We start from the raw sequence: 14,156 nt of genomic DNA on the forward strand, positions 1-14,156 counted from the left end.
GAACTGATCTCTACCCAGTGTGGAATTAGAAATTCTTCAAATAAATAATAAGGAATGTGACAATTAATTGTAGTTTGTGTGGAATAGAAAAAAGTGTCCAAACAGTCAAAAATGCTTTTAGAATGCCACCAACAAATCAAACTGATCTAAAACTCTTTACATGATGGAAACGAAGGGGGCTGTGCATGTGTTCAGGCCAAACAATGTGTATGGTACATCATTAGAAAGTACTCGATGAAAGCTTGTCGGTCTGAACAGCTGAGTTGAGTAGACAACCACTGCTTTTAGCATTGGCAATATGCTGACTACTCAATGAGCAAATAGGATTGACTGTACAGTAATCCCATTTAGAACTTGATATTTAAAAAGCAACGAATTGAATCCTTACCTTATATAATACAGACATTCACTAGACCCCATTTATGATAATTAAACCAAAAGAAGCTTTTCTGCCACAGCCAACAGAAACATTGTTTTGTATTTGAATGTTAGAGTCCAGCACAGGAAGTAGAGAGCAAAACAGCTGAAGGTGACATCAACTTCTTCTATACATGAAAATAGATTCACAACACTGATTTAATAGCATTGGCATTCAGAATAAATGAGAAATTCTTAGCCAAGGGAGAAGATATTCTATCATTCCAAGTAGGATTTTACTGACATGAGATAGGACAAAATACTTTCAGCAGTAAACCAAATGTTTCAGTGGTCTGATTACCTTTAGACATTTTCCTACCTTAACTACTTTAAAATTTAATTTTTTTCTCCAAACCCTGTCTTAGCAAGTAAATGTATTCAGAAAACTAGCTCCTAATATTGATAATAGAAATGATAAGTGCATCATCCTTTGCCTAAACATTCTTCCTGGCAATCAGTACAGATAGAGATGCAACAAGAAGAGCTCTTCCAGAAGCTTAATAATTAGGGGGAAAAAAAAAAAAAAAAAAAAGATAGGATGTAGAATTTTTTCCAAGTCATCACGTATTCTTTATCTAACCTTTAAACCCATTGCTATATGCCATTTCCTAGTAAAGGACCCTGACATTATATTGGGCTTCAAATTTCAGGGAGTTCTGGACCACAGAGTGGTTCAACAATGGCAATGGAGGGATACTGGTATAGGATACCATTGACAGGTGATATATGGCTGACAGGGAGCTGTACAGAACATATGTCCAGGGTGCATGGTAATGTTTGGATATGCTCATAGTGGCAACAATTAAAAACCACAGCAGGGGGGGTACTGGGTTCCTGACCAGTGATGCTCTGTCGTGGTCCCTAGGGGAGCAGCGACAGTCTCCCAGGTGCAGCGGCGGGGACCGGGAGGGAGTGAGGGTTCAACAGTGAACCCCTGACGCTAATGACTATGCTTGTGAGCTGATAAGCCTAAAATAAGAACAAGGCCTAGAGCAGCATTGTGCCTGTGAATTTCCTCCTGTCAGCCTTCATGTTACTCAAATGTGGCCAGTCTCGAAGCCAAACTCAGCATGTAAATGCAATGCCTTCCCCCCAGCGTGGGACATGACACCCGGGGATGAGCCTCCTTGGCACCGAGGGACCACTATCAACTACCAACTGATGATGCAACTGGAAAATGACCTTATACGGAAGGTTCAATGCGGATCAGCAGAATATCCCTGTCTACATAAAATAACATGACTTTAAAATGCTGTTTGACCTAATGTAAGGGGGAAATGGAAAGGAGAAATGAGTTTATATGGCTACGAGTCTCTAAAAAAGAGTCTGGAGGCTGGCAGAAGGATTGCCCTTATGCACAACTGAGCAGAGTCTGAGAGACAGATAAAGCAGATACAACCCCCAGGTATTGGTTCCTTTGAGGGCTAAAGAGACCCATGGGAGTTATGGTCATGGCCGATGGGGTTAACTACCAGGTAAGATGGCCCCTCTTTGGAAATGGTGTTTATGTGTGATGAATCTGGACTCAGATGGGATCTCTCTTCATAAGACTTTCATGCTAATGTGCTGGAGGTGCAGTTAGTGTTGGGGTTTAAGATATATTTAGGGGATTTGAATCTCTGGACTGACAATGTGATAGCCAGGTCCTGAGCCTCAACAGACTCCAGCACCTACAATCTGATTCATTGGACTCACCACACTCAGCTAAGATGGAGTTGAAGAAGGACAACCACCACACCATGGAGCCTAGAGTGATTACAACTGAAAGTGGGAGGATTGCATCCAGCATCCATGTGGAATCTGAGCCTCCTCTTGACATAGAGGTGCAATGGACACAACCAATCCAATGTCCACATAGAAAAGGTGGCATTGGATTGGGAAAAGTGGACATGGTGGCTGATGGGTATGGGGAAAGGCAGGAAGAGATGAGAGGTGGAGGCGTCTTTGGGACATGGAGCTGCCCTGGATGGTGCTTCAGAGGCAATCACCGGACATTGTAAATCCTCACAGGGCCCACTGGATGGAATGGGGGAGAGTATGGGCCATGATGTGGACCATTGACCATGAGGTGCAGAGGTGCCCAAAGATGTACTAACCAAATGCAATGGATGTGTCATGATGATGGGAATGAGTGTTGCTGGGGGGGGAGAGGTGGGGTGGGGGTGGTGGGGTTGAATGGGACCTCATATATATATATATTTTTAATGTAATATTATTACAAAGTCAATAAAAATAAAAAAAAAAGAAGAGCTCATCCTGCAAAGTGAATTTTTTTAAAAACCATTTTTAAAGATACTTAGATTATACAAATGTCACATAAAAAATATAGGGGATTCCCATATGCCCCAGTCCCCACATCTCCCACATTAACAACACCCTTCATTAATGAGGTACATTCATTGCAATTGATAAGCATATTTTGGAGCATTGGCACTAAGCATGGATTGAAGTTTACTTTGCAATTTATACTCTCTCCCACACAATTCTGTAGGTTATGGCAAAATTTATGATGGCCTGTATCTATCATTGCAATGCCACTCAGGATAATTCCCAAGTCCCAAAAATACCCCTGTATTACTCCTCTTTTTCCCTCTTCCTGCCCTCAGAAACTCCATTGGCCACAGCCTCCACATTAATGACATAATTTCTTCCATTGCTTGAATCACAATAAGTCATAGTAGAATACCAGTAGGTCTACTTTAGTCCATCACTCATTCCTCAATCCTAAGGATTCTGGGATGGTGTTGTCCACTCCACCTCTAATTGAGAGGGGGCTGTGATCCCATAGGGCTGATGGATGGGACTCTCTTGCTTGCAGTTGTAGACTCTCTTGATTCCTTGGTATGGTAGTTGCCTATCATCACCTCCATGTTAGCTGTCCTGGATGAGACCAATGAACTGGACAGTAGGAGTTGCAACTTTACTGAGATTCAGGGCCCAACCGGCACATGGAGAGCCCAAAGATTTAAGTTTCTTGGACATAAATCTACCAACTCTAGTACTAATCATAGGTTCAAATAGAAAGGCAGAATAGCCATGTGTAGGGAAGCCACAACTGAGTCCAACTCTGTCGCTCTGGCGAGCATACTTCCAAAGCAGGGCCCACTGGCAAGGTACCAAACTCTTGAGCTATCTGCCCTGACGATAGTGTCTGGATGTCTCCAGAGCCCTCAGGAGCCCCACTATTTGGGGTAGTATCAATGCAAAATGATTTAAAAGAAAACTTAAAATCTGTTCTTGAGGAATGTGGTGTATCAGACATGACACATTGGAGCCAGCAATATAGATAATGTCTGAAAATGAAAAGAAAATGAGCAGAATTCAGAAGAATCCTGTACAAAGCATCACATAAATTGATTCAAATATGGCAATTTGGCTCTGCTGATGCTGTGATACTACAGTGCATTTCTTTTCTTATTTTTTCTTTATTTTTTTACAGTGCATTTCTTAAAGTGCTTTGCAATTGGCATTTGGTTTCTGATCCCGCAACGGGAAGACAACAAACAACAAACAGAACAAAAAAGAATGACTAAATAATTCTGCTATTGATGAGAAAAGAAGATAATAAATAACATCCCTCTTGCCCCTATGAATTCTGAGCCAAGACAGGAATAAGATGAAGGAATCAGCACATAAATCTGCTATTATACTAATGTATGTCAATGACAATGAGTACAACATTAGGAATGGAAAGAAACATTTCCTTCCTAACAATATAAATTGGGACACAATTATTGATAATTTCCTGCCAACCCAGCTCGATTTAGGTTTCCAATGGTTTGACTCTGATTTTATTCCTAAAATGAATATTTTCTGCTGCCAACTCCTAAAATGCATACACTATTAGCCCAGGGGTGATATGAATTACTTATTCTGGAACTGATTTCATACTTTTATTCTGTTCTCTGTAATTTTTTCCACATACTTCGTGTATTCTAATCTGTAATGCATACTTCTAGTTTCCAGGAGCATGTCAGTATAATTATGTTAGTATAGTACTCAGCATTATGATCTTTACTATATGCTAACAGTCTGACCAAAATTCAGTTTCTCTTTCACTCCCTTCTCTTCACTGGTAGCTACAATTTTTCCTTCTCTTTGTATATTAACAATTTTTAAAAATTTAGTTTCAAAGACTATGGGAAGTAAAGATGTTCGTAGCTAAAAAAGCAAAGGCCAGAGCAAGAGAATGCCAGCTGTGTTGTCAAGATGGGCAGTGTTTACAAGAATGGGCGATTGTTTTAGTTTTAGCCATTGAGTATGTGTTAATCTTTAGTATATCTGCTCTTTCTCCTTATTTGAGGGTTATTCACCCTAAAACCAGTGTAAGAAAAAGTTAGGATGTTAAAAGGGCTGGAAGAGGAAAACAATCATGATAGAAATGCAAATGAAACCCAAATTTACCAAACTACTATGCCCTAATCAGTTGAACAATCATCATATAGGATTCGCTAACTAATGGAATTAGGAAAAATCTTAGAAAATCTGAACAGGTGTGTAGCAGTTCAATATTATTTGTGAACAAAAAGAGAAGGATATTGGTTGTAAACTGATCTGTTCCTCAGGGTGAGATCACCTCTGATTGTATTAGATTTACCTGAGATGTCTTTGATTAAATTACATGTTAAGATTAGGGTTTGGGTTCAATTGCCTCAGTAGGGTATAACTTGGGGTTGAGTCCCTGCTCTCTTGGTGGACTGATATAAACAGACACTCACTCAAGAAGACACATGGAAGAGGAGAGAACTTGGACATTTGGTCCTACCATGTGACAAAAAGGAGAAGGCCCAAACAGCTAAAGCCCTGGGAAGAGAGATGAGCCATTTTCCTGATAGTTTGCAGCCAAAGAGAACAAAGCAACTGAGCACTGAGAAGGTCGGAGAGACCAGGGCAGAGATCACCCACCATCTTACTTCAACATGTGGCAACTGACTCTAGTGAGAAAGTACCTCTTACGATACATTGAGGTGGACTCTGTAGGACCTTGTAATTGTAAGCGTCTACCCCCACTAAATACCCTTTATAAAAGCCAACAAATTTCTGGTACTTTGCATCAGCACCCCTGTGGCTGACTAATACAAGATATTATTTTTTCACATAAGTAATTATATGTTGTAATTCAGGCAGAGTTAAATTATTTGTTACTATGTTTCAGCATATGTCCCATGAGGCTGAATTGGATCTTGGTTGCATTCCACATAGTAACAACTGGGAATATTTTTTCAATTAGCTTTTCTTTTTTTAAAGACTTTATTTATTAAAGTAGTTTTAGATTTACCAAAAAATTGTGCAGAAAGTATGGAGAGTTCCCATATACTCCCCCATCCCCAATAGACAGTTTCTCCTAAAACTAACATCTTGCATTCGAGTGGTACAATTGTTACAATTGATGAGCCAATTTTCATCTACTATTATTAAGTATGTCTGTAGTTTACATTAAGAGTCATTCTTTTACATATAGTTCTACAGGTTTTGACAAGTGCCTAATGTCATGCATCCACCATTAGAGTATCATATAGAATAGTTTCACTGCCCTAAAAATGCCCTACGCTTCATCTATTCATCTCTCTCTGCTTCCTCCAGAGCCCATAGTAAACACTGATATTTTTACCATCTCTGTAGTTTTGCCTTTTCTAAAATGTCTGTCAGTTGGAACCACACCTTAATAGAGCTTTTTCAGACTGGCTTCTTCTACTTTGAAATAATCATTTAAGGTTCCTCCACACCTGTTTGTACCTTGATAAATCATTTCTTTCTTTCTTTTTACTTTCTATTTTGAATAATTTTAAGTTTACAGGCGAGTTGCAAAAATTATGCAAAAATGAATACAGAGAACCCCACTGTACAATGTACCCAGATACTTAGATTTACCAACTTTTAATTTTTGCCGATTTGTTATATCGTTATCTTTATCTATCATCTTTCATTTATTATCATCTTGTCTGCCTATTTTCTAAATATTTGAGAGTAAGTTACATACCTCATGCTTCTTGAACATTTAATACACCAATTTAATACATCATTGGATTTGATTTTCTAGTCTTTTGTTGTAGATTTTTGAATCTATATTTGTAAGGGATATTGCTCTGTAATTTTCCTTTCTTGTGATATCTTTTTGTGGCTTTGGTATTAGGGTGGTGCTAGTCTCATAGAATAAGGCCTCCCCCTCAATTTTTCTGGGGGTGGGGGGAGAGTTTAAGATTGGTGTAAATTCTTCTCTACATATTTGTTAAAAATAACTGATGAAGCTGTCTGGTCCAGTGCTTTTCTTTTTGGGGGGATTTTTAAATTTTATTGCTGATTCAATCTCTTTGCTTGTTATTGGTCCATAAAGATCTTCTATTTCTTGAGTCAGTTTAGGTAATTCATGTCTTTCTAAGAATTTGCCTATTTCATCTAGGTTATCTAACTTGTTGGTGTGTAATTTTTCATAGTATCCTCTTATAATACTTGTTATTTCTTCAAAGTTGGTAGTAATGTGTCTTCTTCATTTTTTATTTAGCTTTTTGTGTCCTTTCTCTTTTTTTCTCATTCATTCTAGCTAAAGTTTTGCTATTTTTATGGATCTTGTCGAAGACTAATTTTTGGTTTTACTGAATCCTTCTATTATTTTTCTATACTCTATTTTATCTATATTCAAATCTTTATTATTTTCTTCTCTTTGATCACTTTTCGTTTAGTTTGCTCTTCATTTTCTGGTCCCTCCAGGTATAAGGTTAGATTACTGATTTGAAGTTTTTCTTCTTTTTTATGATACGTATTTAGAACTATAAATTTCTCTTTGAGCACTAACTTCACTGTATCCCAAAATTTTTGGTTTGTTGTGTTTTCATTTTCATTTCTCTCAAGATATTTCCTTATATCTCTGGTGATTTCATTTTTGATCCATTGATAGTTTAATAGTGTATTGTTTAATTTCCACATAGTGGTGAACTTTCCCATTCTCCCGCTGTTATTGATTTCTAGCTTCATACCATTGTGGTTGGAGAAGATACTTTGCATGATTTCAACCTTTTAGAATTTGTTGAGACTTGCTTTTTGAACTTATATGTGGTCTATCCTAAAGAATGATCCATGTTTAGTTGAGAAGAATATACACTCTACTTTAGTTGGAGGAAGTATTCTATACATCTATAAGATCTAATTGGTTTATGGCATTGTGAAAGTATTCTATTTCCTTATTGAACTTCTGTCTATGTATTTTATCCATTTGGAAAGTGGTGTATGGAAGTGTCCTACTATTAATGTAGAATCTCTATTTCTTCCTTCAAATCTGCTAATATTTGCGTAATACTTTGTGACTTTGTTGTTAGGTATATATTTGTTTATAATTGTTATATTGTCTTGAGGAATAGACCCTTTTATCCATATGTAGGTCCTTCTTTGTTCCTTTTAGCAGTTTTTGACACTTAGGTCTATTTTGTTTGACATTAGTGTAATTACCTCTGCTCTCTTGTTTGCTATTTGCATGGAATGTTGTTCCATCCTTTCACTTTCAACATACCTGTGTCTTTGAATTTAAGGTGAGTCTTTTGTAAATAAGATATAGTTGAGTCATGCTATGGTATTCATTCTGCCAAGCTCAGCATTTTTACTGGAGTTTAATCCATTACGTTTAAAGTAACTACTGATAATGCAGGGTTGACATCTGCCATTTTGTACTTTGGCTTTTGTATGTCTTATACCTTTTTTTCATTGCTGCCTCTCTTTTGCATTTAGTTATTCTTTTGTAGTGAACCCTTAAGAATACTTTTTATCTTCTCTACATATCTCTCTGATAATTTCTTTATGGCATTCATGGGGCTTAAGTCCTAAATCTATAACTATCTCATTTGTTTTGACACCAACTTTAATAGTATATACAAACTATGTTCCTATACCCTTCTGTACCCCCAGCTTTATGATATTCTTATCAAAAATTACATATTTATATATTATGTGACAAAAACCATAGATTTATCATTACTCTTTATGCATTTGCATTTTAGATCCTGTAAGAAGTAAAAGATTGAGTTACAAGCCAAAAATACAATAGTATTTGTACTTATTTACTCACATCATTTGTTTATCTATACAACTTCATGCCCTTTTTTTTTCCAACCTGGAGAACTCCCTTCAGCATTTCTTATAGGGACAGCCTGATGTTGACAAACTCCCTCAGCTCTTGTTTATCTGGAAATGTTAATCTCTCCCTAGTTGTGAAAGACAGTTTTGCTAGGTATCAAATTCTTGGTTGGCAATTTTTTCCTTTCAGCACTTCTTGCCTCACTGTTTTCTGATGATAAATGGGCATTTAGTTCTATTGCGGATCTCTTGTACATGATTCATTTGCTTCTCTCATGATTTTCAGGATTTTCTCTTCATCTTTGGTGTCTGACAGTTTGATTATAATTTATCTTGGAGTGAGTCTATTTGGGTTCATTCTGTTTGGTGTTTGTTGGGCTTTCTTAGATATGTATATTCACATCTTTCATGAAATTTGGGAATTTTCAGTCATTCATTTTTCAAATATTCTTTCTGCCCTTTTCTTTCATTTCTTCTCTTTCTGGGACTCCCATAATGCATATATTGTTACACTTAATGGTGTCCCACTGATCTATCAGGCTTTACTCACTTTGCTTAATTATTTTTTCTTTCTGCTCCTCAGACTAAATAATTTAATTGCCTTATCTTCAAGTTCATGGGCTTTATTCTCTGTCAGCTCCAATTTTGTCTTGAACACTTTCTGGGAATTTCTAAAAATTTATTTCTGTACTGTGGTCTTCAGCTGCTTATTTCTTTTTCATAATTTCCATCTTTCTATTAATATTCTCTTTGTGGCCATCTAATGTTTCCCTGATTTCCTTTGGAGCTTTATCTACATTTTCTTTTAGCTCTTTGAGCATATTCCAGACAGTATTTAAAACATCTTTGGAATGTCCAAGGTCTAGTCCTCCTCATTGATGGTTTCCAATGCATTGTCTTGCTCTTTTGCACAGGCCGTTGTTTCCTGTTTCTTTGTATGTCTTGTAATCTTTTGTTGTACATTGAACATTTGGCTATTTTAATGTGTTATCTATGGAATTCAATCACAGAGGTATTTGTTCCTTAAGCTTGTATCCAGCTAGCATTACGATAGAGATTTCCCTGAATGCCAGTAGCTAATAAAATCACAAAAGCAAATTTAAAAAACAAAAACCTTTCCAAGTATTTGTAGATTGGCCTGTGTAAGTGTACTCCTTCAGAGCTTAGCCATCATAACAGTAGGTCAAAGAACAACTCAAAACAAAAACATAGGGTCCTCCTGGTCTTTTCTGCACATATATCTTGTCCTAGTTATGTGTGCATGACCTTAGGAATTCTGCTGTTTCTATGTATCAGAATGTTTCCTCTTCCTCTAAGAAACTGTAGAGGCTATATTGTATGCTTTAAAGTTAGTGATCTTTTTGCATTATGCAGCGGCAATTCAATAGCTTTCTTACCACATTTTAGCTACACTGTGGGTCACTTCTACATTCTGGACAAGTTTTGGGACTGCAAGTCTGTGATAAGCATTCTGGTTCAGTCCTTCAGGCTGCCATCAGCCAGGTTGTTACAGATATACCTGTATATCTGTATACTATAAATTTATATATATATATATATATATGATATACTATAAGTAGTTGAGATTTGCTCTATAGTCAGTCTTCTTCAGCTTTAAAAATAGTTCTATCATTGACTCATTGCATAATGTTGGGCAACTAACTTATAAAACCAGTTTTTTCACCTATAAAATGGGAGCAATAATTTAGCCTACCTCAAAATAATGTTTTAGGACTACATTAGTAATCTAGCACATACAGAAAGAAAGGACCCATGAAATGGTAGGTCTTATTACTGAAGGCATTCCTATGACAGAATAAAGGCAAGAATACAAACTGATTATTATTATTTGACTTTGTTCTAAAAGTTCTAGCCAATAGAGGATGATGCAGGCATAAGAAAAAATGAAAACATGCTGAAATAAAATCATAATTTGTAAATAATACAGTTATTACCTAGAAAATTCAGAAAACCCAACTACAGACCAATGAAAAGGGCTGGTCAATTTAGTAACATGGTTTCTAGCAAAATAAGTATAAATACATTATAAAGTTAGAAAACAAAAGTAAAGCTCATTATTCTAAGTATACATTACAAATATATACCTAAGAATAAACTTTATAAGAGAAAAGATTTATATTGAGAGAATTCCTAGATAACTCTATTCTGGGTGACTAAATATTAAAAAATAACAATTCTGCTGCATTAATTTATAATAAGAAAAAGGGGAAATTATAATGATTTTTGAGCTGATCTGGAAGAATACCTTCTCAAACGGGACTTGAACTCTTCAGAGTGACTGCACCTTGGAATGACTTGATCTGGGTGTTTGCCCAAGATCCAGCCATCACTCATTGGCCTCTGACTTGCTTGGTCTGGCCCAACTCTAGGTTGCCAGTACTGACATCTCAGCTACACTGCTGACTACTTGTGTGTCCTTGGACAGGTCCACTAAATTCTCTGAGTCCTAACTTCCTCATCTGTAAACTGGATAATAGCAACTGCTTTATATGGATGTTTGCTATAATATTTAAACAAGATAATATAAGTTACTTGTATGCAAATTGCCCATAATGTGCCTAGCATATAATTAGAGGCACAGTAAGTGATAGATATTGGATGAAATTAATTTCTTCCATCTTTCCAAATCTTATTCATTCTGCATGCGGAATATCTAGCTCATGTCCCAATTTTTCTGTGACTTACTCTCCTCATGAATTTAGCTTACACTGATTTCATTTTTATCTCATTTTCCATAGTCCTTGTTTTCTGCTCATTAACTATGGCACTTATTTATATAAAATACAACTGTTAACAGTCTTAACTTCCTAGGCAGAAACTACACTTTTGTAACTGCTTTGTCTGGGTGTATATTAATATATATTATCTCCTCTAACTGCATTATCAGCTCCTGAAGGGCAAGGGCATCTCTTACATCTCTTTTTCATTTTCTTTTTTAAATTAATTTATCTAGATTTTTAAAAAGATGAGCTGGTTTAAAGAGAATTATTAACAATAAAACTTAAATTAAAAAATAATGTAGGGAAGTGGACTTGGCTCAACAGATAGAGCATCCGCCTACGACATGGAAGGTCCAGGGTTCAAACCCAGGGCCTCCTTGACCCCTGTAGAGCTGGCCCATGTAGTGCTGATGTGCGCAAGGAGTGCTGTGCCACACAGGGGTGTCCCCCGCATAGGGGAGCCCCACATGCAAGGAGTGTGCCCCATAAGGAGAGCCACCCAGTGTGAAAGAAAGTCCAGCTTGCCCAGGAGTGGTGCCACATACACAGAGAGCTGATGCAGCAAACTGATGCAACAAAAAGAGACACAGATTCCCGGGCTGCTGACAAGAATAGAAGAGGACACAGAAAAACACACAGCGAATGGACACAGAGAGCAGACAACTGGGGTGGGAGGTGGGGGGGGGGAAGGGGAGAGAAATAAAAATGATAATAATAATGTAGTATCCCCAAAGAGAAGTAGTAAATAAATAAAAACACAGGTATTGCATGATAGGTAACATTGGAGTTGCCAATGAATGATTAAAATTTGGGAAAAGTGACTATTCCATCTTGCCCTCTTCCTTTTGGAATTCATAGTTTGGTAATTTGATTCTATTTTCTCTCCCTTCCTTTCCTTCCCCCTCCTATCATTCTTCTTCTCCATTTTGTTTCTCTCCTCTTCCTTCTCCTCTTTCTCCTTCTTTCACATCTCTATTGAAGTATATTTTACATGCATAAAATTCACCCACTGTAAATATGCAATTCAATAATTTTCAATAAGTTTATAGAGGTTTTTATGTCATTTTTATTTTCTTCTAGCTCCTCACATGGTGTTGGGCATTAGTAGGTAGTCAATCACCCTTGTTCTTTATTGAATGAATGAAGAAACTAATGATAGACGTTTAAGGACCCAATTAGACATCTTACTGCAGTTGATTCACTTGACCGATTCTTCAAAACCCAGAGCCATTGTGGCATGAGACTTTTCCTGGTGGCCTAAGCATGAGTGTCTCAGCCCGTAGAGAAAGGTGCAATGTGTTGTTCCTATATGGAGAACTCAGATACATATATTTTGAGAAGGGCAGGAGAGTCAGCAGCTTCAGCACTTCAAGCTGGTTTGAACATTAAACCCAGACTAAGTTCTGTTCTTAAATAACCAGTCTTAACTTCCTAGGCAAAAACTGTATTTGCGTAATATGCAGTTAACTCGCGTGGTCATATTTGTGTGTCAAACACATGCTTTGATAATGAATGTTAAAGTCCTTTATAAATTCCAAAGCAGTATACAAATGAAAGGAATTGAACATTGTGATTTACACTTACTTGTTTCTCCTGGACAGATATGTTCAGTTGTTGTTACTTAAAGCTCAATGGTCACTCTTCGGCACCAACAGCAAGAGACAAAGTTTGAATCTATTTTGTTAGATGAGACTATGAGATCAATTTAGAATTTTCTGAAAAGCCAATTTTGTTTCCTTTTATAAAAGCCTAGCAATAAATGACATTCACAAATATTAACTATTTTATTTTTTATTACAGATTTTATGTTTGCTATGATATTTATAGGATATCAGAAATTTTAGAAAATTAAAGAATGAATAAAAGAATGATTTTATAATTTATGAGTATTACACCTCATTTTATCTACATTCAGGCATGCATAAGAGTATATAATTTTTACCATGTGACTACAATGTCTTTTATTATGTTTTGAATATAATATCTCCTTCATTTGATGTGTCATAAGCTACTAAACCATTTATTTTTATTTATTTATTTTTAATTTTTTGGGTGCAGGAAAGTGTGGTCTTGAGCCTGTGGGTAGCAAGCCAGCTCTAGATTTCTCCAGGTCCACATTCCTTGCCTTCAATTCTTACACGTCCAAGGACGGGGAACCATAGTCTTGCATTTGTAGGAGGGTCCAAACCATTTTTTAAATTCTTAGTGTAACATTGTTATTAGAGTATTTTTACTGTTTTGGGGTTATTTATTTCAATGGTACAGGAGTGAGATTAATGGGTTAAATAGGACCATACCACTCCCCCAGCCCAGATGGACTCCCGAACGCCTCACTTACAGCTCTTCAATAAATTGCTCTGAGAGCAAAGTCCGCAACATGAAGCACAAGACCTTCCTATCTAGTCTCCATCTGCCTCTAGAGACAATCCCCTGGTCACCAAACTCACTTCAAGCTCCCGCATTATTACGAGATCCATAATCCCAGAACAGCCCCTGTTGCTTCTTGTTTCCTACATCTAATTTCCTTTGCCGGTATTGCTGCTTTGTCCCTTTTTCCAGTTCCCAGGGCTGCCTCTCTGGAAAATCCCCCTTCATCCCTTAAACGCCGCTCAGATGCCTCCTCTGGGCAGCTTTCTCTGCCCTGCACACAAAGAGAATGAAGCACATTCCACCCTATGTGGGTGTTGTAGCCACGATTTCTGACCCGAGAGCAGGAGTCTATTATTTATTTATTATTCACTTATTATTTATCCATCAGGTCCCTCTGTGTTATAATTATTTATTTACATGCCCCCTGTGAAACCTGAGCTCCTTGCTGCCAGGAACCTTTCCTTGTTAACCTCTGCCTCCCTCTGGTCTGGCACTGGACTAGTAAATGTTTGTAAATCTCTTAACATTGGAAGACCATGGACAATTAATTTTGTGTTTTTTCAA

At 37.0% G+C, this 14,156-nt stretch overlaps 1 non-coding gene across 1 annotated transcript; it reads right to left on the minus strand.

Moving 5' to 3' along the window:
• Positions 1-13,272: 13,272 nt before the first annotated feature.
• On the minus strand, positions 13,273-13,403 carry LOC111766509 (small nucleolar RNA SNORA38). The gene has a single exon (XR_002798542.1). It is a non-coding gene; the product is annotated as a small nucleolar RNA SNORA38 (small nucleolar RNA).
• Positions 13,404-14,156: the final 753 nt, after the last annotated feature.

Source organism: Dasypus novemcinctus, chromosome 13, assembly GCF_030445035.2.
Source record: "Dasypus novemcinctus isolate mDasNov1 chromosome 13, mDasNov1.1.hap2, whole genome shotgun sequence".
Classification (NCBI taxonomy): domain Eukaryota; kingdom Metazoa; phylum Chordata; class Mammalia; order Cingulata; family Dasypodidae; genus Dasypus; species Dasypus novemcinctus.